Below are 27,483 nucleotides of genomic sequence, written 5' to 3'. Positions count from 1 at the left end.
CCCCTGTGAAATATAACACAGAACTCAATATTATAAAGGAATGAAAATTTCAACTGCGCCTTATGAATTTTGACTGCTTTAAGGTTGGGGTGGCAAAAGTTAGTCCCAGAGCACTGAATCCATACCACATATTTAAATAATATTGAATATATAAATGGTTTACTTTTAGATTATGTGTCTGTTCATAATTAATATGTGGATGCACTGAAAATATGGCGTGGCTCTCGTCCTCATGTACATACACTGGACAGCCCTTTTGTAAAATATTTTTATTGACCAGGGGGTTCTCACAAGTACACACTAGGCTGTCTGATTAGATGTGTCATGTAGAAGTAGTGGAAATGTATTCCATCAATTTATGATCAGTCACGTAAAAAAGTAAAACTCAGATTTCACCATAAAAGTTTTGAAAAAAAGAAGTCAAATGTTAATAAAAGCACATCATAAAATCAGCAGAGCTACAGGCTCGATTAAAAAGATGGAATATGGAGTATTTAACAAATTAGAAGGTTTACAGGAAGGATTCATATAAATACCATCATAGGGAGTCACCAACTGTATTGGAGCTAATACAGTCATTTTTACAGATAGAGTTGGAGAGGCCACTCCTTACAGCAATCATTGCACATATTGCACATATTGGTTCCTAGATGTTAGATAACAGCCTAATCCTAATGTGCCAAGCATAAAGCAGATATCTTGTTATTGTGAACACAAGCCATTTAGTTGTGTCGGATCTAAACACACGTAAGGCATCTGCTGGTCATTTGAAGGATAAGAGATGGCATGCATGAGTTATCTACCCTTTTCTAATGTGTGTACAGCAGGGACAAATAAACATAAAATCTTCAATTGATTCTGAACTCAAGCTACACAAGCGGAACAGTGGAGATACAGGGGCATTTTTCCCTCAATACTGCAATGAGTGTGTTGGAATTTAGCCCTAGGTCTAGGCATGCCGGGAGTAGTGGAGTATTTATTGGGAGATTTAGAATTGATCTTATAAATGTATTTTCCACCACCGCTAGCTGTTTCAGATGATCCATGCCCCACAGTTTGTTGCCATAAAGGGCACCTCCCATTCCTTTTGCCCAATGGATTTCAGTTGCAGGGAAACTTGGGTGAAATACAGATCGAATGAGTTTCTTGACAATTGCACTATCTGCCTGCTGAAGTATATAAGTGCTCTTTTAAATCTGTGAAGACAATGTCAAATTGCTAGTTAGCCTAACTCCCTGATAGCAAAAAACCTTCACCTGACCAAAAATATTTGGTCCTAGCCTCAATTTCCCTTTAAAAGATTTGTGTGGGCTAAAGACAATAGTCTTTGTTTTAGAACTGTGATTTCAAGACCCCGGTCATTAAATGCTGTTACAAACCACTTTAAAATATTCAGAATACCCATTGCGGTTTTGGAGTCATCTGCGAAAGGAAGGGAGGGGATGAGTCTACCTGCTAGTTTCAGAGGATCACCCCCACAATCATATAGGACATTGATGAGCCCATTCGTGGATAGAGTGAACAAGGTTGGGATCAGTGCAGAACTTTTTCGTACCCCTTTCAATACGCTAACACTCTTGGATAAATCTCCTCCGTCTGACTTGGGCATTGTGGTCTTGATGCAATCACACTATTAGTTGTAATAGGCCACTGGGCCACCCAAGGTCCCTAAGGGCAGCCCATAGTTTAGCATGATTGATGGGGCAAATGCTGATCGACAAACAGAACAAAAATGTGTCCCTTTTTAATCATAACTTCCTTCCATATAAGCAGGAGGAAGTGAAACACCTGATTCAAAGTTCATGTGGATGCCCGAAAAACCAGCTTGCAAGTGGGACACAATATTATGTTCCTCTATCGAGGATTGCAAATGAGTCAGAACTAATTTGCCGAAAAGTTTCTGTGCGTTATCTGTAAGGCTAATAGGCCTGTAATTGAAGGGATCCCCTTAATCCCCTTTCTTGAAAATGGGAATTATTTCAGCACCCCTTATAGTTCCTGGGATGTACACCCTCGCACAATAGCATTAACAACTGAATGCAATAAGGGGCCCCATATATTTAGCTCACAGCGTTAGAGCTCTCCGGGTATTTTATCTAGCCCTGGTGCTTTCCCGGGTTGCAGTGTACTAATTACGGTCACAATCTTTTCCAGGGTAAAGCTGACTAGATGTACTGCTACTGGCTCGGGAGAAGAAACCATCCCATCCATGATGTAATTATTATTGGACTCCTATTCATCCCCAGTGTATAGTTTCCGGAAGGGATCTTCCCAGACCTATGATTGGATGAAGAAGTCTTCCTCTTTAACTATATTGATTGTCCCTTTAGTAAGTAGATGCCAGAATAACTGGTAATCCTTTAGTCTAGAGGCCTCTACTAGGGTACGCCAATTCTCTTCCTCCCAGTTTCTCTTTGCCTCAGCTTGCAACTTGCTATAGGCTTTTCTTCTCTCTGTAATATCTCTGCTGATACCTTTTTTTACAGCAGAGATTAACTCTGCTCTAGCTTGCCTACAAGTCTCATTATACCAAGGTGCATTACTCCTCCTGCAGAGGATATAAATTACCCTCATTGCACCAGGGTCGAAACGTCGACACTCTCCCCCATTGGGCCTGTACCTGATATCATCCCAGCCTGCCTTTTCACTGATGAATGCTCTCTGTGCATCATCAGAAAATCATGAAATGAATATTTGTAAATCCATAAGGGACTGGCCTATCTGTAAAACTGATGCCACTATGAATCATGACCAGTTTTACTAAGGATACCAGAATGTGTAATTGATTGGTTATTGAATTTGCCTTTTGGATTCCCCTCCTTTATATCTGTCCTACTTCACGAGCACTTTCCTTATTCACACTCCCCTTGGAGCAACCTCTTTCTCTATTTGGAGCATTGAATATGGTGATCTGTTACAAAAGTAACTAAATAATAAACCGTCACTATTGGAGCGATATTTTGTGCCTTTGTGTCTTTTGAGGATAGACTTGTTTGCATTGAAAAGAAAACGGTGGTTCATTAATGATACAATGCTAATTCTATATGTACCGGATGCCCTTTGACTAATGAATGTTTTTCATCACTGAATTGTAGCTTTAAAGAAGTCTATGACCGATCGTTACCCAGGTCAGTGGACAATTGTGGGTTACAATATACGAAAATACTGTGGGTCTAATGTTCAATGTGAGTGCAACCACTAATGTAAAAGAAAAAGTCAAGAGAAACCACAGTAATCGTATGAAACCTCAATGAGAGGATCCTACAAAAAGGAGTTAGGTTCCCATCACCCACCAGAGGTGGCTTATCATCATCTGGGAACCATGGACAATGTCATGGGTACCCACCACTATGATGATTGTGGTGGTTCCACAGTTGTCCCAGGCGTGAGTAGAGATATCGTTGCAATTGGTGGGGTGACGGTTGCAGTGCAAAAATAATAATAAATGGAAGTGCCCTGTATCAGATTGAGTACTTAGTATTGATGAAGTTGTACATATGCTTATAATTGCAGAGGCCCCTGACGAAGCCATCTATATTGGGCACCGCATTTTGTAAGAACATTGAAGAACGGAAAATGTATCGATGATGACTATCAAGATGCATTGAACATTGTTTTTCGTTGGATATGTGATGATTTTGTATCTTGATGCTATACTGATAGATGTTGGTACATGACACTGTGTCACTGATCATTTCCCCCTCTTGTCTCCCATGCCTGCAGCTCAAGGTACACAAGCATAAAGCTGTGTGGAGGGCCATTGCAGCGAAGGTGCGAGCTCTGGGGGTCTCAAACCAACGGCGCACCCACTGCACAAGAGATGGGACGACATCAGCTGGCTGGCAAAGAATGTGGCGGAGATGGCCTTGGGGCTGCTTCCGCGCACTGGGCATCTGGCACGGCGCAGCATGACACCACTAATGGGGTGCATCTTGGCGGTGACACAGCCTGAGCTGGATGCGGTTTGAAGGAGCATCAGCAGCAAGCCAGGGGTGAGCATTTGAGGAGTCTGAGTTTGGCTAGGAGTGGCTGCATGTGTACAGAGCCTGTGCCAGCACTGGCCTATGTGTTGTTGGTAGTGTGATGCTGTGGCATGTAAGTGGCTGCTGGCCTGGGTGCCGGTGGAATGAATTTGGCCTACCTGTACTTACAAAGGAGATTTGGATGCTGTGCCTTCACATTACATTCTGAGTTGTGCTCTTCAGGTTTCTTCTGCATTGGTGTAGTCTTGGGAATCCCATGGGAGGGGACGGCAGTGTGCCCGTTCTTACTGTGCGTACATCAATGCGTCCATTGCATGGACCCATATTGGGGAGGCCTACACATCTTACAGCAATGTGCAGCATTATATTGTCCCCAAGGTACGACATGGTGGGTGGCATGGGCTAATGTCCATTGTGGACTGTCATGTTGTAGTCTGGGTCTGTGTTGTCCCCTCCTGTTCCATCCAGTTCTGTCATTGGCAACAGGTAGTGTGCCCCCATCATGGCCCTAGGTGTGCTCAGAACTAGTTGTGTGTCTGTTTGAACAGAGCCACAAGCAGGGTGTTGTGCTGTGTGATCATCACATGGCTCACTCATGCCTGAGTTTCCAGTTGCCACGCACTGCTTGAGTCTATGTAGTGAGTTGGCACAATATGATTGCACAGGGTGGTGTGCAACATGTAGATTTGGTCAACCTTTGTCATGCATTGCTTGCATATGTTTGTTCTGTTGCTGCCACTGACCTGACCCACATCTCTCTCTCTCATGTAGCATCTCCTGTGGTTATGGAGGGACAGGAGACGGACACCAGTGGGGGTAAAACTAGTACCACAGCTGCCCAGGAGCCCAGTGACACAGATGTCACCAGCGCCTCAGAGGGGGACAGGAGTCTGCTGGAGGAGTTCCAGCCTGAGACGCAAAGCACCATATCATCCGATGCCAGTGGGGATGCATCCATGTTGGAAGGCACAGGGAACAGGGACTCTGCATCGACTTCCACCACACAGCGGCCATTGCCCACCCGCCCAGCCACTTCCTCTGGTGCTGCCTGTGTCTGCCTCAGTAAGAGGGGAAGAGTGTCCTTCGCCCCTGGCACCGCTGCCCCTGTCCCCCCTGCTGCCGTCAGTGCTGAGTCTGTGGACCTTTTGCACCAGCTGTGTGTAGGCCAGACAGCTCTCCTCAATGCCTTCATTGACCACGACAAGAAATTGGCCCAGGTGGCTGCTTTGATGGAGGGCATACATACCGATGTGGGTGGGCTGCACCGCACAGTCCAGGCTTTGTCATCAACGGTGACATCTGCCCTGCAACAGGCACATACTCACAGTCCAGCTCCAGTCCCTTTGTCCACCCCCCTGGCAGTGGCCACATCTGACGACAGTGACCATGGTCCACATACATCAAAGTCACGATACAGCACACAAAGCACACAGCAGCAGCAACCCAAGCAGTCCCGGGCGCAGACACCATCCCCACAGAAGACCAAAGCCACCCGAGCGCAGAGAGAAAAGCGCATCAGGCGACAACAGTGAACAAAAAGCTAAGCAGCAGACCTCAGGCACACATGCCTCAGTGGCATCCCCATCCAAGGAGTCTCCTTCCCTTAAAGCATCGCGCAAAGATAATCGTACAGTGTCTGTGCCCACCAAGGAGGTGGTGCATGCCAAGGGTACACCTAGGAAGGGCTCCAACCACCTCAACTCCCAATTCAGCCGAGTGAAGCAGGGGCCCGAGGGCACTGTAGGGGTAACACCTAGTAAACAGGGGAAGGGGGGCAGAGGCGAAGCCAGGCAAAGCGTTCCGCTGTGTCCAGCACATCACCAGAGGGGCTGCCAGCGCCTGCACCTGCTGCAGCAGTGGTGGTGAGTGTGCCTGTTGTGCCCACACCACTTCCCATTGATCCAAAGCCAAGCAAGCCATTTAGGATCCCCAAGAAGTGGAAGGGCACCCCTCCACAATCTCCAAGCCACAACGCGTCTCCCGTCTGCATGACTCCACCTCCACGTGCCACTACACCACCTGGTCCAAGCAGCCTTCCGCCTTGTCAAGCCACTGATAGCTCTACCTCAGCTGTTTCGCTCTCTCCCCGGTCAAGTGCCCCGCCAGTCCCCGAGACACAGCCAGCTCCCAGTCCACCTGACAGCCAGGTCTGAGTGTTAGTCACCCTCACACACCTGTCTCTCACACAGGTGTGCCTGTACTGCACATTGTTGCCCCCTGACTGTGTTGCTGAGCATAGAAATGTACAGTCGCACACATTCCCTGTGCAGCTTCTCATGGACTCAGTCTGCACCCTGGACTGGCCACTGACTTTGTGTTTTGCTCCTAACCTGTGCGGCTTCGAATGGACTCAGTCTGCACCCTGGACTGGCCACTGGCCTTGTTGCTCTTTGCTGTGTTGAACTCTTCCCTGTGCAGCTTCTCATGGACTCAGTCTGCACTTTGCCCTACCCACTGGCCTTGTCGTTCATTGCTGTGTGCCCCCTGCCTGTGCAGCTTCTCATGGACTCAGTCTGCAACCGGGACTGGCCACTGGCCTTGTTGCTCTTTGCTGTGTTGAACTCTTCCCTGTGCAGCTTCTCATGGACTCGGTCTGCACTTTGCCCTGGCCACTGGCCTTGTCATTCTTTGCTGTGTGCCCCCTGTCTGTGCAGCTTCTCATGGACTCAGTCTGCACTTTGTCTTGGCCACTGGTCTTGTCGTTCACTGCTGTGTGCCCCCTGCCCGTGCAGCTTCTCATGGACTCATTCTGCACTTTGTCCTGCCCACTGGCCTTGTTGCTCTTTGCTGTGTTGAACTCTTCCCTGTGCAGCTTCTCATGGACTCAGTCTGCACTTTGTCCTGGCAAACGGACTTGTCGTTCACTGCTGTGTGACCCCTGCATGTGCAGCTTCTCATGGACTCATTCTGCACTTTGTCCTGCCCCCTGGCCTTGTCGTTCACTGCAGTGTGCCCCCTGCCTGTGCAGCTTCTCATGGACTCAGTCTGCACCATGGACTGGCCACTGGCCTTGTTGCTCTTTGCTGTGTTGAACTCTTCCCTGTGCAGCTTCTCATGGACTCAGTCTGCACTTTGTCCTGCCCACTAGCCTTGGTGCTCTTTGCTGGGTTGAACTCTTCCCTGTGCAGCTTCTCGTGGACTCAGTCTGCACTTTGTCCTGCCCACTGGCCATGTCTTTCACTGCTGTGTGCCCCCTGCCTGTGCAGCTTCTCGTGGACATGCTCTGCATCTTGTGCCTTGCTCATCTCTTCTCATGGTACCGATCTGTGCAATATGTGAATAAAGACAGTTTCTCCTGTTGTCTATTTTGTCAGTGTCGTTACTGAATAAAGTTATTTTGCTGTGTGTAAATGGTTTACTGTGCCACATGGTCTGTGTGGCACTTCAACATGGTCAATGTTTGGGCTCACTCACTCTATTTTTTCTTAGGGGGTGACAGTATCTTTATTTCTGCTTGACCCGGGTACTTGTGGTGGTAATGGTGTCCATTCCGAATGGTTATCAGTAGTCATTTACTTGATTAGTTCATGTTGGCTCTATTATACACATGTCGGGGGGTTCACTGCCAGCACAGAGTGGATTTCTGCACACAGTATTGCAGGCAGGCTGTCCAGGGTCATCATGTATATGTGTTCACCCAGGAGTTGTGTACCTTTTGTTTTGATTGTTCATCCCTGTGGATGTGGTTGTATGCCCATGTGTGAGTTGTAGGTTGTGCACTGTGCAGTGTGTTGGTGTGTCCTTGCAGTTCTGCCTGACTCCTACTTGTTGTTTTTGTCACTTGTGAGTATGCAGAAAGTGTTTCTTGCAAGTCAGTGTTGTGTTTTGTTGCACATCCATGTGTCTTGTTGCTGTTTGTGGGGTCTGTGCAAACCTGCTGCTCCACACTGCCATTGTGGTTGTGTTTTCTCATGCCTTGCTGTCACATGGTGCCTTCTTGCCTCCAGGGTGGCATGTTGTGTGTGTTGTTATGCCATCCCCTATCTGTGCTTCAGCTGCCTACCCATTGTGGGTCTGCACTCCCTCTCTTTGTGCATGGTACACTCCTGCCAGGTCCCCTACTGACATGCAGTACACCTCACGTTGGTATGAGCTGTCCCCTTGGTTTATGTGTGTGTGCCTCCCCATGACTTCATTTGTGCCATTGTGCTTTGTGGTGAAGTTCTTTGCCCAGGGTCAATGTGTCACTCAGGGCATTTCCCCAATGGGTCATGTGTGATGTTCTGGTGCTGTTTGTCAGTCATGTTTGGTCCTATGCAGTTCAACTGTGTGTGCTGCCCAGTCCTCTGGTCAAGTTGTTTCCACCTTTGTGTCCCAGACTTGTGCATCTATTGGGTGTTGTGTTGGATGTATGTGTGTTGTTTGTGTTTTTGCTTCACTTCCTGGGTGTGCTGTGGTCTTTGTGCTGTGCTGTATGGTGTTGTGTGGGTTGCTGTTCTGTCACTGATGTCTGTGTGTGTCTGGTATGCTTGCTGTGCACACACAGCTTGTTGTGCATGCTGTGCTGTGTGTGTATGTTGCCTTGTGATTGCCTGGTGTGCAGCCCCTGACGTTGTGCTGTGTTTGCTATGTGATTGTTCTGCCTGTGCATCTGTTGTTTGCTTGCTGTGGCTGTGTTGTTCTGTGATGGTGCACTTCTTGTGTGTGTTGTGGTATGTTGTCTGTGCATTGTTCCTGAGTGAGGAGGTTGTGCACTCCTGTTGTGTCTGTGCTCCCATTGCCTTTCCCCAGTTTAGCTGCATAGGGCATGTCTGTTGTTGTTGTTGTGGCTCTGTGTGTGTTTCTGTTGGGCTATGTGTTTGTCTGTTGTATTTGTTTCCACATTTGTGATGGCATCCCTGAGTGGGTGCGTGTGTGATGTATGTGGCTGAGCTCAGGATGTGTGGTTGTTTGTGTGTGTATTGACTGTGAAGTATTGCCAGCATTCAGTGTGTTTGGCACTGGTGTTGTGTGCTGCTGGTGTGAGGGGGCTATGTGTGTGGATTCTTACTGGTGTTTGTCAGTCCTGGGGTGTGTAGATGGTCCCTGTGTGTAGTGCTGCTGGTATACTCCTGTGAAGTAGTTGTATGGATGTGTGGCTGTTCACAGTTTGATTTCAGGGCCTTCCTTTCATCATTGTGCGTATACGTGGTTTGCCTTGCTATCTACCTGTGTTGTTGCACTGAGCTGTCTGTGGTTTGTGTTCACTGACTGTGCCAGCCATGTGTGCTTTGATGGTGTGAGGGTGTTGTGCTCTGTTCCTTGTGTTGATGTGATGTACACATGCTTGTTGTGTGTCTCCATCGCCTTCCATTTGCGCACAGCCCACCTTGGTTTCCATATTTGTTGTGCTCCATTGCTGTTGGCATGTGGGATGTGTGTGTGTGTCCGTCTGTGGTATGTATGTGTGACTGCAGACTGTGTGTCCATTTGGATGTTAATTCCTTGTATGTGTTCATTTGTTGCTTGTCCTCATTTATATTTCCCTGAGTGTGGTGGTGTGGTGGTGTGTGTCTTTCCCTGGCCCTGTGCTACTGTGCTGTGTGTTCTGTGTTCCTGTGCAGCCACTCCTGCACTGTGTGTCTCCATGATTGTTTGTTGTGTGGTGCAGGGTGTGTATTGCCCTGCCTTGTTGTTGTGTATGGGGTTCACAGGAGGGGCACATGGCATGTGCCTTCATGGGGTGTGCTAGTGTGTAGTTGGAGGGGGTGTGGCCCTGTGGTCTTCGTGCCGTGCCCATGCCTGGCACTGGCCCTGCCTTCTGCATTGTGCGCATGTATTTGCTTGTGTTCGCCGCTGCGGTGACGTGACCGGGACATTGCTCCATGGTGGCGGTAGCTGTGTGTCCAGGATCCAGCGGGGTGACTTTGTGGCAGGTGGGTGATGAGTGGGTGCCCTTGTGGATGTGTCCCTGTCCCCCCCTAGGGTGTCTGATGTGGATTTGGACCCTGTGTCAGGCCATGTTGTTGTGTGTTGTGTTGTTGCGTACCTGTGGCGGTGTCTGTGGAGGTCCATGAGTTCCTGGTGATGTAGCAGGTACAACACCGGAAAGACGTGTAGAGCTGGGTCCATGGCGGTCGTGACCGGGACTCTGCTTTCGTGCTCCGCTGTCGAGCTTCCGCCGTCTCTGCTTGGGTGGTGTCTCCACTGCGGTGCGTCTGCTTGCTTGAGTCATCCTAATTTGTGGAGCGTGGCAGACGTAATTCCGCACGGCGGTGAGTCTCCATTGGCTCCCACTGCCACGTTGGCGGGTGCACTTTGATGGCTGTGCGCAATGGACCGCGGCAGTCGGGAATTGGCCTGTGTTTGTCAATACTAATATGGCGGGCGTGATGTCCGCTTCTGGCGGGCGGAAAAAGGAATTTTTCCGCACTATCAGTGCCGCAGTGGTGCCACCGCCCTGCATCCTAATGGACCCCTAGATGTACACGCTTTCCCTTACACCCACCTTACCACAAACCCCTCTCCAAACCCCAACCACCACCTTGCTGGTATCAATGCTGCCCTCGGTCACATCATAGACCAAATTTGTGGCCCCTAGGAAAATATTTGTGAGTACCCATGATGTAGATTATGAAATGGCAAAGAAGTTTGTGTGTGACTAGTGTTGATAAAGTTTCAATCCTAATTAGAATCCAAGAGTCTCATTAAGATAGAAAATACCTGGGTAACGTATAAAGTGTAAGGCATAAAGTAATAATGGCAATTAGCTGAGAGAGAACCATCATGAGTATGGAAGATGTACAAAAAATAAATACCTGCCTGAAAATATATAGGGCCCAAAGAAAATAAGGGAACCCTTGGGCAAGCTGTGAATTACAGCATACAGACCACACATGAATCACCACTCTGTAGAAATAAATACAGATACTTATCGATGCAGGTATCTAACATGGGGTAAGGAAAGAAGAGGGAAAATCATAAGCATGGGATACAATTGAATGCTCTCATGATTATGAATATCAAAAGTCAAAAACATTACCTAGTAAGTAAAGGAACGGCCTAGACATTTCCACAGTCAACAGTACTCCCGAACGGACCAAAGATCAGGTCCACCATCTACCACTCCCGATCGGAATAAGAAGCACAGTTGTTCATGTTTGGGCACCTTTAACATTACTACCAAGGGTCCAGAATGGTTGGGTACCACTTGGAGGGTAGGACTCACTTCAGACAGGGTCCTGGTTCCGGGTTCGATTGCTGAAGTTTTTTGTGCCCCTCTATTTCAGAAAAGGAGTGAAATGATCCTGGGGGGTCCTATGTTTATCCCTGTGTTTATACCTGTTACCAGCTTTTAAAGTGAAAGAAACTTCTAGAGTTTTCTCCCCACAGATGGTTCTGGAATTTCCTTTCACCTTGCCCAGACTTAAAGAAGTGTAGGGTGACAAAGGATAGGTCTGAAAAAAGGTTCTAGACAACTTTTTGTGCAACTTTCCCCTTGGTGCCAGTCCTTTTGTATGAGGAAATGAATTCCGTACAGCTTTGGTTTTCTTGATGGTTTCCAGTGGGAAATTATTTGTCACACCTTTTGCCCTCATTAATTGTAAGGACTATTCCTGGAACATATACAGGCAGCAATCATATTGTTAGTGCTCCTTCTGTCCAGATGATGACCTGTTACATTCTGGTGGGTCGAAAAGCTGTTGACACTGCTAAAAAGGGATCTTTTATTCTGCAATGATTTGTTATTGACACTCTGAACTTTATTGATATTCAAGCCCAATATTTGATTCACTGTTTGTTTCCACCATTATCTTGTTTTAATGTGTTTCACTTTGTGCCGTTCACTTGATTCCCACAAGCACTGTGTGTTTATGTTGCACATTGAGCATCTTTAGAAGCTGTTCTTACCTGTACATAAATTTAATTGAAAATATTGGTTTTTGGATTATGTATGGCCACACAATTTCGTTTTTCCTCTTCTTTTCTCTTGATTCAATTATGTATACAATACATGGTTTGTGGTAATGAAAGATTAATCAGATTGGTTTCCTTTCTATTGACGCTCTGTGGGACATTATTGCATGATACAAATATTACCCAGGTCCCCAGTGGGTTTATAAGTAACTCCTGTTGTGTATACTAGCAGGTCTACTAGTAGCATTTAATTTGCAGGCTCTGTGTACATATTGGTATCACTTTACTAGGGGTATATACGTAAATGTAATGTTCCAATCAGGTGTAGGCCAATGTTACCATATTTTAAGGAGTGTGTACAAGCTTTCTTAGCATTGCTTAGCAGTGGTAAAGTGCACAGAGTTCTAAAAGCCAACAATAAAATGTTCTGAAAACTGGATTGATGAAGGCAAACATTTTTAGGGTTACCCTGAAGCGAGGGCCAAGTCCAACACTACCTTACAAAGATATAACTTCACTTTAGCCTTTGTTTTTGTTCCAGTGAATGGCATTATAAGTAGTTAACTGTCTTAATCTGACAGCTTTGGTAATGCTCACAAAGTACTGATCAACTTCTTAACTGTTCCCTTGTTTGTCTCCATGTCTGACTTTGTCAACTGGCACTGATAGTACAGTGCTTATCTTTGACTACAGACTCTATGAGTGCAGTCCTCAACCTTGGCCAATATATGTGACCTGTAAAAACTGATGACAGCTAGATGATTTATTCAGTATTTATTTCCCTGCTTTAGAGCTTTACTCTTTGATGTTACATAAATAGTGGTCTAGACTAGTTGTCAAATTACCTGTGAAGATCCAGTGACTATGTGACATTTCTAAAAGGTTTAACATTTGCGATAACATATCTAAATCATGCTGTCATATTGTTTTTTTTACCTAAGCCCTACTCTGCAAATTAGAATTACTATACTGCAAAAGTGTTTAAATGAAGGTCTTTTTTTCCCAGTTCGGTTGTATTAACACACATATAAGGAATGGTTCAGAACTTTTCCAAACAGCTTTCTACTTTTTAAATGGGCAGGCTTGACTGTAATGTCTAAAAAATAATTGGTCTGATTGCTCACATTAAGTTCCTGAAATAAAATGTAGGAAGGGTTTCTGTTTTATACATTATAATCCATCTATTCAAGCCATCCTAAATACAGTTTTTTTTCAAGTATTATATCCAAATCCCTTTCCACTAATTATTTTTCATTTTTATTTCATTTTCTCTGCGATAATATTAATTTGTTACGCCTATTTGTCCTTACTCCGATGCTCATATTGGCAAGGACACCCAGGAATCTCATCCTGGACCTACTTATTTCATAGTGCCCATCATTTCAGTATATTGAAAAAGCTTAAGGGCTTATTACAAGTTTGGCGGTCCATGGACTGCCAGACTCGCGAGGGCGCAGTGGTGGCGGTCTTCCTATCACCCTGTTAGGACTAGGGCAGACGGGTGGTGGCACAGCAGTCTTGACGCCGCAATATGCTTGGCGGGGCTGCTGTGGCTCCGCCAAGCATATTACGAGTTTCCCTCACGGCCACACTTTTCATGGTGGTGCGACCGCCATGAAAAGTGTAACGGTGAGGAACAAATGGGCCTTACAGGGCCCCTTGTGCCTTTGCACAATGGGGTGCATGCAGGGGGGCACAAGTTGTGCCCCCTGTGTGCCTGCACCCCAGCTCCTGCAGGGCACGGACTTGACAGTGAATCATCCTTCAAGAACTGCCTTTGATGCTCCCATTTATTTATTTATTTATTTTGAAAGTCTTATTGCGGTGCCTTTTCAAAGTGAGACCGCCAGAGAACTGCCTGGCAGAATAAAAATAAGTCATACTCTGGTAGGCAGTCTCTATTGGCTTTGGCAGACTCGGAGCAGGGCGGCAGCATGGTGAACCAGCTCCGAGACCACCAAAGTCACTACTTACAATGGCGATCACTGTGCAAACAGTTGATTTGGCAGGGATGGATAGTTTACCATGCACTGCTACCAGAAGTCTAAGCACAATGTCTCGTGGGCTGAAACAAAGTGTCAATGATACTCCAACAAAGCTATGGCTGAAGGTGGCTAGCCCATATTCCCTTTCTGTATGTAGTTCTACTAAGAATATGATGTATTCATTGGGAGATCACTGTAGTCCGTTCAGACAGCTAAAGCTAAAGCCACACGAAAAAATGCAACTCTTGCCTCCTGAACAACTAAAGGAAAATTGTTAACACGATAGCAGCTTTACATTTCAATGGTAGAGTGTTATAAGCAAACACTTCTTAGGATGGCTTACTATCTAAGGATTTGGCAAAACTTGCTGGCAAATCTCACACTATAAAATATTAGGGGTGGGCGAAGAATTACACTCCGCCGGCAGAGTTCGCAGAGTTTTGCCCACTTCGCACTCTGTGCAGAGTTCCCAAAAACGGTCTGCCAATGGTAAGTTGGTGAGCGCTTGCAAGAAAAAATAATGCGCTAGACCTCCCCATGGTGAGATTTCTCATTGTGGGCAGTCGTGGCTGGTCGTGATCGCTCATGCTGAGAAATCTGCCATTCGAGTGAGGAAGCTGCCGCTTGAGTAGTATGTGTACTCGAGCAACAGAAAGCAGCAGCACCCTCTGGCACACGGCTTTGTGCAGTTTGTGCTGATTTTACAGTGTGAGACAAACCCTTGGCACTAAAGACCAGTGCGGGCAGCACAACTTAACAGACTCCGCCGCTGGTGGAACTCCGCCGAGCGCAGCAGAGGTTTTTTTGCACTTCGCGGAGTTCTGTCGAGTAAAACTCGGCAAACTCCGCCCACCCCTGTGAAATATAACACAGAACTCAATATTATAAAGGAATGAAAATTTCAACTGCGCCTTATGAATTTTGACTGCTTTAAGGTTGGGGTGGCAAAAGTTAGTCCCAGAGCACTGAATCCATACCACATATTTAAATAATATTGAATATATAAATGGTTTACTTTTAGATTATGTGTCTGTTCATAATTAATATGTGGATGCACTGAAAATATGGCGTGGCTCTCGTCCTCATGTACATACACTGGACAGCCCTTTTGTAAAATATTTTTATTGACCAGGGGGTTCTCACAAGTACACACTAGGCTGTCTGATTAGATGTGTCATGTAGAAGTAGTGGAAATGTATTCCATCAATTTATGATCAGTCACGTAAAAAAGTAAAACTCAGATTTCACCATAAAAGTTTTGAAAAAAAGAAGTCAAATGTTAATAAAAGCACATCATAAAATCAGCAGAGCTACAGGCTCGATTAAAAAGATGGAATATGGAGTATTTAACAAATTAGAAGGTTTACAGGAAGGATTCATATAAATACCATCATAGGGAGTCACCAACTGTATTGGAGCTAATACAGTCATTTTTACAGATAGAGTTGGAGAGGCCACTCCTTACAGCAATCATTGCACATATTGCACATATTGGTTCCTAGATGTTAAATAACAGCCTAATCCTAATGCGCCAAGCATAAAGCAGATATCTTGTTATTGTGAACACAAGCCATTTAGTTGTGTCGGATCTAAACACACGTAAGGCATCTGCTGGTCATTTGAAGGATAAGAGATGGCATGCAGGAGTTTTCTACCCTTTTCTAATGTGTGTACAGCAGGGACAAATAAACATAAAATCTTCAATTGATTCTGAACTCAAGCTACACAAGCGGAACAGTGGAGATACAGGGGCATTTTTCCCTCAATACTGCAATGAGTGTGTTGGAATTTAGCCCTAGGTCTAGGCATGCCGGGAGTAGTGGAGTATTTATTGGGAGATTTAGAATTGATCTTATAAATGTATTTTCCACCACCGCTAGCTGTTTCAGATGATCCATGCCCCACAGTTTGTTGCCATAAAGGGCACCTCCCATTCCTTTTGCCCAATGGATTTCAGTTGCAGGGAAACTTGGGTGAAATACAGATCGAATGAGTTTCTTGACAATTGCACTATCTGCCTGCTGAAGTATATAAGTGCTCTTTTAAATCTGTGAAGACAATGTCAAATTGCTAGTTAGCCTAACTCCCTGATAGCAAAAAACCTTCACCTGACCAAAAATATTTGGTCCTAGCCTCAATTTCCCTTTAAAAGATTTGTGTGGGCTAAAGACCATAGTCTTTGTTTTAGAACTGTGATTTCAAGACCCCGGTCATTAAATGCTGTTACAAACCACTTTAAAATATTCAGAATACCCATTGCGGTTTTGGAGTCATCTGCGAAAGGAAGGGAGGGGATGAGTCTACCTGCTAGTTTCAGAGGATCACCCCCACAATCATATAGGACATTGATGAGCCCATTCGTGGATAGAGTGAACAAGGTTGGGATCAGTGCAGAACTTTTTCGTACCCCTTTCAATACGCTAACACTCTTGGATAAATCTCCTCCGTCTGACTTGGGCATTGTGGTCTTGATGCAATCACACTATTAGTTGTAATAGGCCACTGGGCCACCCAAGGTCCCTAAGGGCAGCCCATAGTTTAGCATCATTGATGGGGCAAATGCTGATCGACAAACAGAACAAAAATGTGTCCCTTTTTAATCATAACTTCCTTCCATATAAGCAGGAGGAAGTGAAACACCTGATTCAAAGTTCTTGTGGATGCCCGAAAAACCAGCTTGCAAGTGGGACACAATATTATGTTCCTCTATCGAGGATTGCAAATGAGTCAGAACTAATTTGCCGAAAAGTTTCTGTGCGTTATCTGTAAGGCTAATAGGCCTGTAATTGGAGGGATCCCCTTAATCCCCTTTCTTGAAAATGGGAATTATTTCAGCACCCCTTATAGTTCCTGGGATGTACACCCTCGCACAATAGCATCAACAACTGAATGCAATAAGGGGCCCCATATATTTAGCTCACAGCGTTAGAGCTCTCCGGGTATTTTATCTAGCCCTGGTGCTTTCCCGGGTTGCAGTGTACTAATTACGGTCACAATCTTTTCCAGGGTAAAGCTGACTAGATCTCCTGCTACTGGCTCGGGAGAAGAAACCATCCCATCCATGATGTAATTATTATTGGACTCCTATTCATCCCCAGTGTATAGTTTCCGGAAGTGATCTTCCCAGACCTATGATTGGATGAAGAAGTCTTCCTCTTTAACTATATTGATTGTCCCTTTAGTAAGTAGATGCCAGAATAACTGGTAGTCCTTCAGTCTAGAGGCCTCTACTAGGGTACGCCAATTCTCTTCCTCCCAGTTTCTCTTTGCCTCAGCTTGCAACTTGCTATAGGCTTTTCTTCTCTCTGTCATATCTCTGCTGATACCTTTTTTTACAGCAGAGATTAACTCTGCTCTAGCTTGCCTACAAGTCTCATTATACCAAGGTGCATTACTCCTCCTGCAGAGGATATAAATTACCCTCATTGCACCAGGGTCGAAACGTCGACACTCTCCCCCATTGGGCCTGTACCTGATATCATCCCAGCCTGCCTTTTCACTGATGAATGCTCTCCGTGCATCATCAGAAAATCATGAAATGAATATTTGTAAATTCATAAGGGACTGGCCTATCTGTAAAACTGATGCCACTATGAATCATGACCAGTTTTACTAAGGATACCAGAATGTGTAATTGATTGGTTATTGAATTTGCCTTTTGGATTCCCCTCCTTTATATCTGTCCTACTTCACGAGCACTTTCCTTATTCACACTCCCCTTGGAGCAACCTCTTTCTCTATTTGGAGCATTGAATATGGTGATCTGTTACAAAAGTAACTAAATAATAAACCGTCACTATTGGAGCGATATTTTGTGCCTTTGTGTCTTTTGAGGATAGACTTGTTTGCATTGTAAAGAAAACGGTGGTTCATTAATGATACAATGCGAATTCTATATGTACCGGATGCCCTTTGACTAATGAATGTTTTTCATCACTGAATTGTAGCTTTAAAGAAGTCTATGACCGTTCGTTACCCAGGTCCGTGGACAATTGTGGGTTACAATATACGAAAATACTGTGGGTCTAATGTTCAATGTGAGTGCAACCACTAATGTAAAAGAAAAAGTCAAGAGAAACCACAGTAATCGTATGAAACCTCAATGAGAGGATCCTACAAAAAGGAGTTAGGTTCCCATCACCCACCAGAGGTGGCTTATCATCATCTGGGAACCATGGACAATGTCATGGGTACCCACCACTATGATGATTGTGGTGGTTCCACAGTTGTCCCAGGCGTGAGTAGAGATATCGTTGCAATTGGTGGGGTGACGGTTGCAGTGCAAAAATAATAATAAATGGAAGTGCCCTGTATCAGATTGAGTACTTAGTATTGATGAAGTTGTACGTATGCTTATAATTGCAGAGGCCCCTGACGAAGCCATCTATATTGGGCACCGCATTTTGTAAGAACATTGAAGAACGGAAAATGTATCGATGATGACTATCAAGATGCATTGAACATTGTTTTTTGAAGATTAATTGGACCTTGTTCAATAGGCAGATATCATTGTTTATGTTAAAAGGAATTTTTTGACAGGAATTACATACATTTATGGAAGTTACTGAAAAGTTAACAGGCTGAAATTTGTTTGAAATTTGTGATGTAATTGCAATTATGAGTTTAACTATTTTATTCCTTTGTAGCCAGGTAGCAGGTGAAGTGTCACTTGGGGTTTTGGTTTCAGTTATCGTGGAGGTTGGCAACCTCCTCCTTGCAACACGCGTATGTGAATAAAGTTGCACATTTATTGATTTCGAATTGAGAAATTAGTGTGCGTAGCATTGTATGAATATTTAGGCGACCCAGGGCCTCCCATAGGGGTGCCTTACATGTAGTAAAAGGGAAGGTTAGAGCCTGCAAGTGGGTGCACTTGCCAGGTTCACATGGCAGTTTAAAACTGCACTCACAGACACTGCAATGACAGGTCAGAGACAAGTTTACAGGGCTACTCATGTGAGTTGCACATCCAGTGCTACAGTCCCACTAGTAGCATTTGATTTACAGACCCTGTGGACACACAGTGCACTTTACTAGGGACTTACCACTAAATCACTTATGCCAATCATGGATAACCAACTATAATCTCAATTTATATAGGGAACACTTGAACTGTACCACTGATGAGCAGTGGAAAAGTGCACAACGTATACAAACCAGCAGAAACAAATTCCAGGATACAATCAAAAATACAGGAGGTAGAGACAAAAAGACGTTAAACCACACTAAGGGTGCTAGGTCTAACAGTGGTCTCCTTGTCTAAGTTCCCTGCTATGGATTCAATAACTTTACTGCTTGTTCTTGTGTTTGTCCCAGCCGAGGAACCTTTCATTCCCACCATGTGGTGACTGGATACGCTTTTTCCTTTCCCTGCTGAGGCTGACTGCATTACACTGCATGAGAGATAGATTAATTTCTGAATATCTTTTCCTGCACCCCTCGCCATTCCGACTCTGTTCTTTTTGAAAAAAAAATAGCACCCACCCATCACCTGCTTGCCTTTCTGGCGCTTCTTGTCCTGGTATCTGCTGCTGTATTGACTGGTGGACATTTTCAATTTTGTTTAAACTGTTCCATGATGCGCCTGTGGGTGCGCATGTGTGCACGTGCACTTGCACAGCCACCACTGTGGAGTTTGCTTTTCTCATACTTTAAGAAAAACCCGTCCTAGATGACCACCGTGCCAGCGCATACATGAGCGGTGGTCAATTTGAAATGATTTTTTCTTAAAGTGTAACAGAATAATTCCAAGGTTGCCACGGTACAGGCGTGGTCATCTTGCAATGCTGTATCTTACTGTAAAAGAAAAGGCAACAAACGAAATAACAAAATAGGTCACAGTAGTTACAGATCTCGATTATTCCGGAGGTAAACAATTCCAAACCCAGGGGAGGCACTATTTTATCATTTACTTGTAAACTACTCTGACACAACAGGGGGTGTTCAAAAATGAACTCTAACACGACATTAGCGAACCGGAAGCTGTGGTACTTGCGATTATACCCGCACTTATGAACAATTACTCATTTCACTGACCCTATATGCTTGCATCCAATCTCAGGAACAGGTGTTTTGCTGTCCTGCGGTGAGCTATAACTGTACCCCTGCTTGCACACAGTTAACTTTCTCACTGTTCTGCATTTTTCCGACAAGAAATGTTCTCATGATTGCAGCATTTGCCCGCATGGGCTAACACTTTTCCTCAAGTGATGATTTCACTTCATTATTATTCAGAATTAAACCGCTTCAGGACGCCAGTCAGGCATGGTGATTGTGTTCGCTCCAACTGTGCTGAACTGCAAGTAAATCTCGGGTAGCTGACCTTGTTGTTCACTGAATTGTATGATGCTCCGCTACCTCCTGGTTCCTGCCTCTCACTTCACTTCACACATCTTTTAAAGGCGTGACCTTTGTAGTGGATATTACTTTCCAACAGAGACCACATGAATATTTTAAATTATTAAATATCATTTGGTCAGCTTTCTAGCAGCACCAAGCCAAACACAATTTCTGTGCTATGCGCCCAGATAGTGCCCTGCATCACAGTATCGTTTAAAGAAAAAGAGGAATAAAATCCGGTTTATTCAGCTTACTGACTGTGCTCGTATCGCCATATTTCACTCTGTAGTATATCTTAGGGGCATATTATCAAGAAACGGCGTCAAAAATATCGCCGCTTTAGCAGCAGAAAACTGCTGCTAAAGGGGAGATAATGGGCTTGATAATATGCCTTTGTGAATTCCAATAGAAGCCCATGTTCTGGTGTGAACCTGGGCTTCAATTGGAATTCTCTGTGGCATATTATCATGCCCACTATCGCCGCTTTAGCATCAGTTTTCAGCCGCTAAAGCGGCGATAAATTTAACGCCGTGCTTGATAATATGCCCATTAGGGGCATATCAGCAACAACCGGCGATAATTATCGCTAAGCGCACTTAGCGCTAGGATAATTATCACCGGCTAGCGTGGATTTTTATCGCTGAGATAGCGTGCTATTAGCAACGCTTATCTCAAAAGCAATCAAAATCCTAGCGCTAATTGCCAAACGTGAGATTATCGCTGGAAACCCAGCGATAATACCACGAAGTTTGGCGATAGCTTGCTGATAGGGCCATGATATCCACCTTCCATAGGCTATCATGGCTAAGTCAGTTTAAAAGCAGGCGTAAGGAAAGTAGCGATAACAGAGGTTATCGCTACTTTTCTTTTCGCTATGCTGCTTTGCGTGAGGCTAGATAATAGGAGAAATGTCGCTTAGCGACATTTCTCCCGTTATCCTGGGGAGGAACGCCCACTTTGCATCTCATTAGAGATGCACAGATGGGCGTTAGGAATTCAGGCACTAAGGCAAGGTTTCACGCGATAGTGTGACCTTGCTAATATAGCGATAAAATTATTGCCGCTTTTCAGCCGAAAACGGGCGCAAGAGCGGCAATAATTTTATATCGCCGCCTTGTAGATATGCCCCTTAGTCCCTTAATAGTGCCTCGCTGCTACGGAGATTAAGGTAATTTGGTCGAAGGATTTTTCTTGTTCTAATATTTTTCGGCACTCAAAGAAATAAATAAGAATGTGAAGGTATGAGACACGCTGAACTCTAGTAGAGAGGTAATAAGAGAAGAAAGTGTGGCGTCCTAAATACAGGAAAACGAGTTGATGAAGATGGACAAAAGAGGCACATTCAGGCGCTGCATTAGATAGAAGATTTGTGGCTTGACAACATTGTTTTATCATTTTTAACTTTTTCTTTTTTAATTTATTAACCGCTGTGTGTTTGTTTCTTATGAAAATCTGTGGAGAAATATCCGGAAATCGTCATGGAAACACCGATGTATGCATGTTTTTCCTCAAACACTTGTAATTCCGTTTTTTTATCTCCAGACCACTCAAAATAGAGATCCAAGCGGTAGATGTTAAAGGTATGGTTGTAAAACACCACTCGAAATTGAATTGAGAGTTTTGAGGTAAAACCTGCTTATTGAGTGACTTATTTACAAGCCCTTTGCGCCACCCGTTCGTCACTTTTCCCATGTTAAAAATGACGCACAAGTGGCTTAAGGGGCTTGTAAATAAGCCCCTGAGTATTTTACTTTGTTTGCATTTTGCCAGTAACAACCTGGCGAACTGTGAATGGTGGCAACTCATTGGAAAGACGCAACTTTTGCAGAAATGGGAGCACAAAACGCTGATTTCGCCAGGTACAGTAAGTATTACTGCATTATTTCAGCAGATCTTTCAGACCGGACCTTTTTTTCGTTACTGGACAGGGTAAATCCTCTTGAAAGTGCATCTCTTCCTTTGTGTCACCTTTATTCCTTGTGATACACAGGGGATAGCAACCCGAGAGCACAGGTTTTAACTGTGGTACTAGCTAGCTCTTTGCAATTGTTTATGAAATCACTCCTTCACCAAGAGGTTTTCAATGGGGAAAATTCTAAATGTAACCAACCATTAGGAAACTGGCTAGGGTTCCATATAAAAACAGGGTGCCCGATTCACAACGTCAAATTTGACGACTTTCGGTATTCACAAAGGGCATTTATGAGTAGTAAAGTTAGACTTTTGTCAAAGTGTAGTCTCAGTTAAACTTAAGACCAAAACTTAAACTGAGACAAAGGGGTAACTTTACCACTCGTAAATGCACTTTGTGAATACCAAAAGTCATAAAGTTAGACTTTCATCTCAGTTTACCTTTGTGAATCAGGCCCAGAGCCTGGAAAGTAATATTTTACAAAAACACAGGCAACCAAACATACCTTGGCAATATCTAGAACTTACAATAAAATCTCAAACATTTACCTGTATTTACTTCCTAGATACAGCCAAACTCACCAGTCATGTATATAGGATTGGTCTACTTTAGTATTCTAACATCTGTCATAGCATTGAGTGTCTGAAAGTAGGGGCTTGTTGGCATTTTCATGTACACCCATCTCTCTACACGGCAGTGTTACTGTTCAATAAGAATACAATCAGCTGCTCCAGGTAAGGACCGCCATCTTTGATCAGGGATCCTCTTTTCATGCACCTTCCCAGCACCTCTGCAAGCCCAGCCTATTTGTTCTGTTCACACAGGAAGACTAACCTTGGCGACGCGTGAATGGCAAAGACTAACGTGCAGCTCTTTGTTTGGCCCTTTTAGGGCCTGACGGAGGGTATAGTCGTCCAACTTGCTCTGCCCCCCCCCCCCCCCCCACTAATGATAATAAAATATCCCACCTGTCACATTACTAATGACGATGATGTTTCTGCTATCTAATGCCTGGTTTTGCACCCTAAGTAATACATGAATGCTTGCCTGATGATAAAAAGTTAACACCTCTTACGAAAAATGTTAATTTCCATCTATTTTATTTTCTGTAGAGCACAAAGGCACTGAAAATCGCCCCTAAAAAAGCGGAACCAGTTCCTGCACATTTACCTAGCTACATTATGAAGTTCGGCTTATTTTGCAACTAGAAACATTCACTGTATAATGTACAATTTGAGAGTGTTATAATTACTGCACAAATGACACATAGAATCCCTTTGAAGTACTGTGTTCCTTTCAAATATATTTTATTTGAAGTACTGCATTACCTGCACCTAGAATATTCGGTTTATATTACTGAGCAACCTGCATCTAGAATATTTTTTAATTACTCCACAACTTCCACCTAAAAACATTTGAAGTACTGAATTATTTGCACCTACTATTTTCGGTTTGTATCACTGCACATTTTGCACCTAGAATATTTTTGAATATTCCAAAATTTGCAACAGGATTTTCGCTTTTGAAAACATCACTGAAATGCTGTGGCTTCATTCCAAACTGCACCTTGGTTTGTTCCTTTGATGTAACACAAAAACGTACTGAGAAACTTTCAACTCTCTGTAAAGAAGATCCCTGCCTCACAAGACATCTCTTTTCCGTACCCCTCTAGTTCCCTTCCGCACATCTCTAAAAAGCCTGCTGTATTTGAAAACAAGATATGTTCCTACACGTCTCCTCAACCATCGTGTACATATTACGGCAAAAACGTCCAGACATTCTATCAAGATTAAAGACACATGATATAATATAGTAAAAGTCATTCATCCAACAAGTATCTGAAAACAAAAACTCAATAACTATTAATTACCCTTATGGGTGATTGCTGCAACTATCATTGCTGACAACTATAGATTAATAGGGTCAATAAAACTGACCTAGTCTTCTCAGAAAATACAAAGATCTAGACAAACATCTTACCAACAATAAATGACAACCCTATATATCTTCATCACAACCTATAAGCTGTTGTCTTTAAAGATCAGAGGTGGACTTCATTTTACTCTACAAGATAACAGGAAAACAGGAACATTGTGGCACTGTTATGTAGCTTACATTTAGTCTCCATTTTAGCTTTTCATTTTTAACTTAGCATAGTTATCTAATTGTGGTTTGCACGTTTCCCCTTTTGTGAGAATGTGCTATGCACATATTTATTCCTGATAGAAATTGTTGCCTTGTAGTATGCACAGTTAATTCTAGGTTCACTGCAGAATGTGGAACAGGGATATGAACAGTTTTGCAACTGGGTCCTTACTGCCCTCGATTCTCTTATACCTCTGCGCTGGGCTAAATGTCACGCTAAAAATCGTAGCCCTTGGTATAATGAGACTCTTGCCGAGCTCAAGAGAACCTGCCGGCAAGCTGAGAGGGCCTGGCGAAAATCCTTTGATCCCACGTTAAAATCGCTGTACTTTGCCCAGCTTAAGACCTATCACAGAGCTATCTGTCAAACCCGGGCCGCTTATTATGCAGCTGAGTTTTCCAACAGCCCTAACCCTTCCAAGTTAATCTTCAAGGTACTCAAAGACCTGATGGGGAAACGGGCCACCTCGCAAGAAATCTGCACGGACTCTCACTGTGAAAGTTTGGCATCCTTTTTCGTGGAGAAGGTGCAGACAATCTACCGAGGATTTATACCATCTGTTCCCGGGGATGCTCCTAGTGATGTGAAGGTCTCGGTGTCCGAAACTCTGTCCATCCTGCCGGCCATGTCTAACGAGGTATTTGACACTCTGAGCCTCAAAATTAAATCTGGCTCCCCCTTAGACCCACTGAAGCCGGAGTTCCTTACCCGTCTCCCGCCTCTCTGTCGTGAGCCCATTTTGGACTTGATTAATCTCTCCCTCAGTGAGGGCGTGGTCCCGCCATCCTGGAAGCAAGCTGTGGTCAGCCCTATTCTGAAGAAACCCAACTCTGACCCCTTGCTCCCGGAGAATTACCGGCCCATCTCCCTCCTGCCTTGGACCGCCAAGGTCACTGAGGCACACGTGAATTCCATCCTGTCTGCCCACCTCTCTCGTAATAACATTCTTGACGAGAGTCAAAATGGATTCCGCGCTCAACACAGCACTGAAACTGCCTTGCTCTTTATGACCGAGCATCTGCGGTCAGTGCTGGATGCGGGGCAGACTGCGGCGCTCCTACTGTTAGACCTGAGCGCCGCGTTTGACACGGTGTCTCATGACATTTTGATGCGGCGCTTGGAGGAAGTGGGTATTGGGGGGAAGGCTCTTCAGTGGTTCCGCTCCTTCCTCTCGGACCGGTTTTTCAAAGTAGCTATTCCACCTGGCCAGTCCTCTTTCCATTCTTTGGAACTGGGAGTCCCTCAGGGCTCTGCTTTAAGCCCCACATTGTTCAACTTGTATGTGAAACCGCTGGCTGCTGTCGTCAGGCAATGTGGCCTTACCATGACATCGTATGCCGACGACACGCAGCTGGCGGTGACACTCAGTGGGGACCCTGAGGTGACTGCGCCCAGGTTCCGTGCAGGACTTATAGCTGTGGCTAGCTGGATGCGTAGCAACTGCCTACAGCTCAATGCTAAGAAAACCGAGGTCCTGGTTGTAGGGAAGCAGGCGGAACTCTGGGGAGACCAGTGGTGGCCTTCCGAACTGGGGGTGTCCCCCATCCCAGCGGCCGAAGTTAAAAATCTGGGGGTTTGGCTGGATTCTAACCTTTCTTATACCAGCCATACAAAGAAGACAGCAGCTACCTGCTTTGGTATTCTGCAAGGACTGAGGCCAGTCCTCAAATTCTTTGACCCTCCCACTCGGCAACTGGTGGTTCAGGCCTCTATCCTTTCCCGGCTGGACTACGGGAGTGCCTTGCTACTTGGAGTCAACCAGGCTGAGGCTACTAGGCTTCAGAGGGTGCAGAACGCTGCTGCACGGGCCATTGTTGGCCTTCCGAGACGATGTTCTGTCTCTGCTGTTCTGACCTCCCTTCACTGGCTTCCGGTCAGACAGAGAATCAAATTTAAGGCTCTCTGTCTGACATTTAAGATTCTGAAGCTTTCCTCTCCCCCTGCTTTGGCGGGCCTTATTTCTTCATACGTCCCCACGCGGTCCCTCAGGTCTGAATCTTACCATCTGGCGATTAAGCCTAGGTTCAGACTGAGTAGGATGGGAGGACGCTCCTTCCGTGTTCTGGCGGCTGATCTATGGAATTCCCTTCCTTTACATATTCGCGCCCTAAATAGTCTGACTCTTTTTAGACGCGCCATTAAAACCCACCTGTTTGCCTCTGCTAATTGATTTCTCTTCTCCTCAGCTTTGACCTGTTGTGTTGTGTACCTGATCAGGCGCCAGGACGCCCCTTCGCTGGGGCAGCTGTGCGCCTAATAAAAGTTATTAACATAACATAACATAACATAACATAACAGAACATTTCTCTTTCTGTGTTCATTGGAGATGACTCCTCTGCTTCAGTCTAATTGAAATGATGTCCTCCACTTCTGGCACAGTATGATAATTGTGCCGTTTTATTATAAAAACAGCATCCATGCTGAAGTCTGTGAGAGTTTCACTTTCTGCCAGAATCATCCTGGAACGATGCCCCTGTTGTGAGCTGTGAATGAGATGCAGTCCTGCTGTTCCCATCCTTCATGCTAAATGACTTCCCACACTTTACCCCTATAAACCCCATAACCCACACCTAAAATTAATTACACAAATTCCATATTTAATTTTAAATTAATTCATCAATATTAATTAAGAACTAATTATTAATTAATTAAAAATAAATTACTTCCCATCCTTTACCCCATAAACCCCACAACCCACACCTAAAATAAAACCACACAATTGCCATTATTAATTATCAATTAATTAGTTCATCTAAATTAAGAAATAATTATTAATTAATCAAAAAAATTACTTCCCACCCTTTACCCCTATGAACCCCACAACCCGCACCTAAACTAAAATACACAATTACCATAATTAATTATCAATTATTAATTAATATTAATTAACAACAAATTAATAATTAATTACAAATAAATTACCTCCCACAATTAACACTATAAAATATAAATTAAATAATTAAAAATAATCATTAATTTATTATAAATAAAATACTCCCCACCCTATTCCCCAATAAACCCACAACCCGCTACGGAACTAAAAACCGCAAAATCAAATTAAAATAAAATTGTTAACTACTAAAAATTTTGCACATATATTAAAAAACATAAACAATACTTATACAAAAAAACATACATCACATACATTTAAACTATAAACTAAAATACATAACACTAATTAAAAAATGTATATTTTAAACAACTTTATTTTTGCAAACAATATTAATGACTTCTATATTTTTTAAACGATATTTCTTACCTCATATTCGATATTCTTGACCA

Source organism: Triturus cristatus, chromosome 4_1 (genome assembly GCF_964204655.1).
Source record: "Triturus cristatus chromosome 4_1, aTriCri1.1, whole genome shotgun sequence".
Lineage (NCBI taxonomy): Eukaryota > Metazoa > Chordata > Amphibia > Caudata > Salamandridae > Triturus > Triturus cristatus.
The sequence above is the reverse complement of the archived record's forward strand: the minus strand, read 5'-3'. Positions refer to the sequence as shown.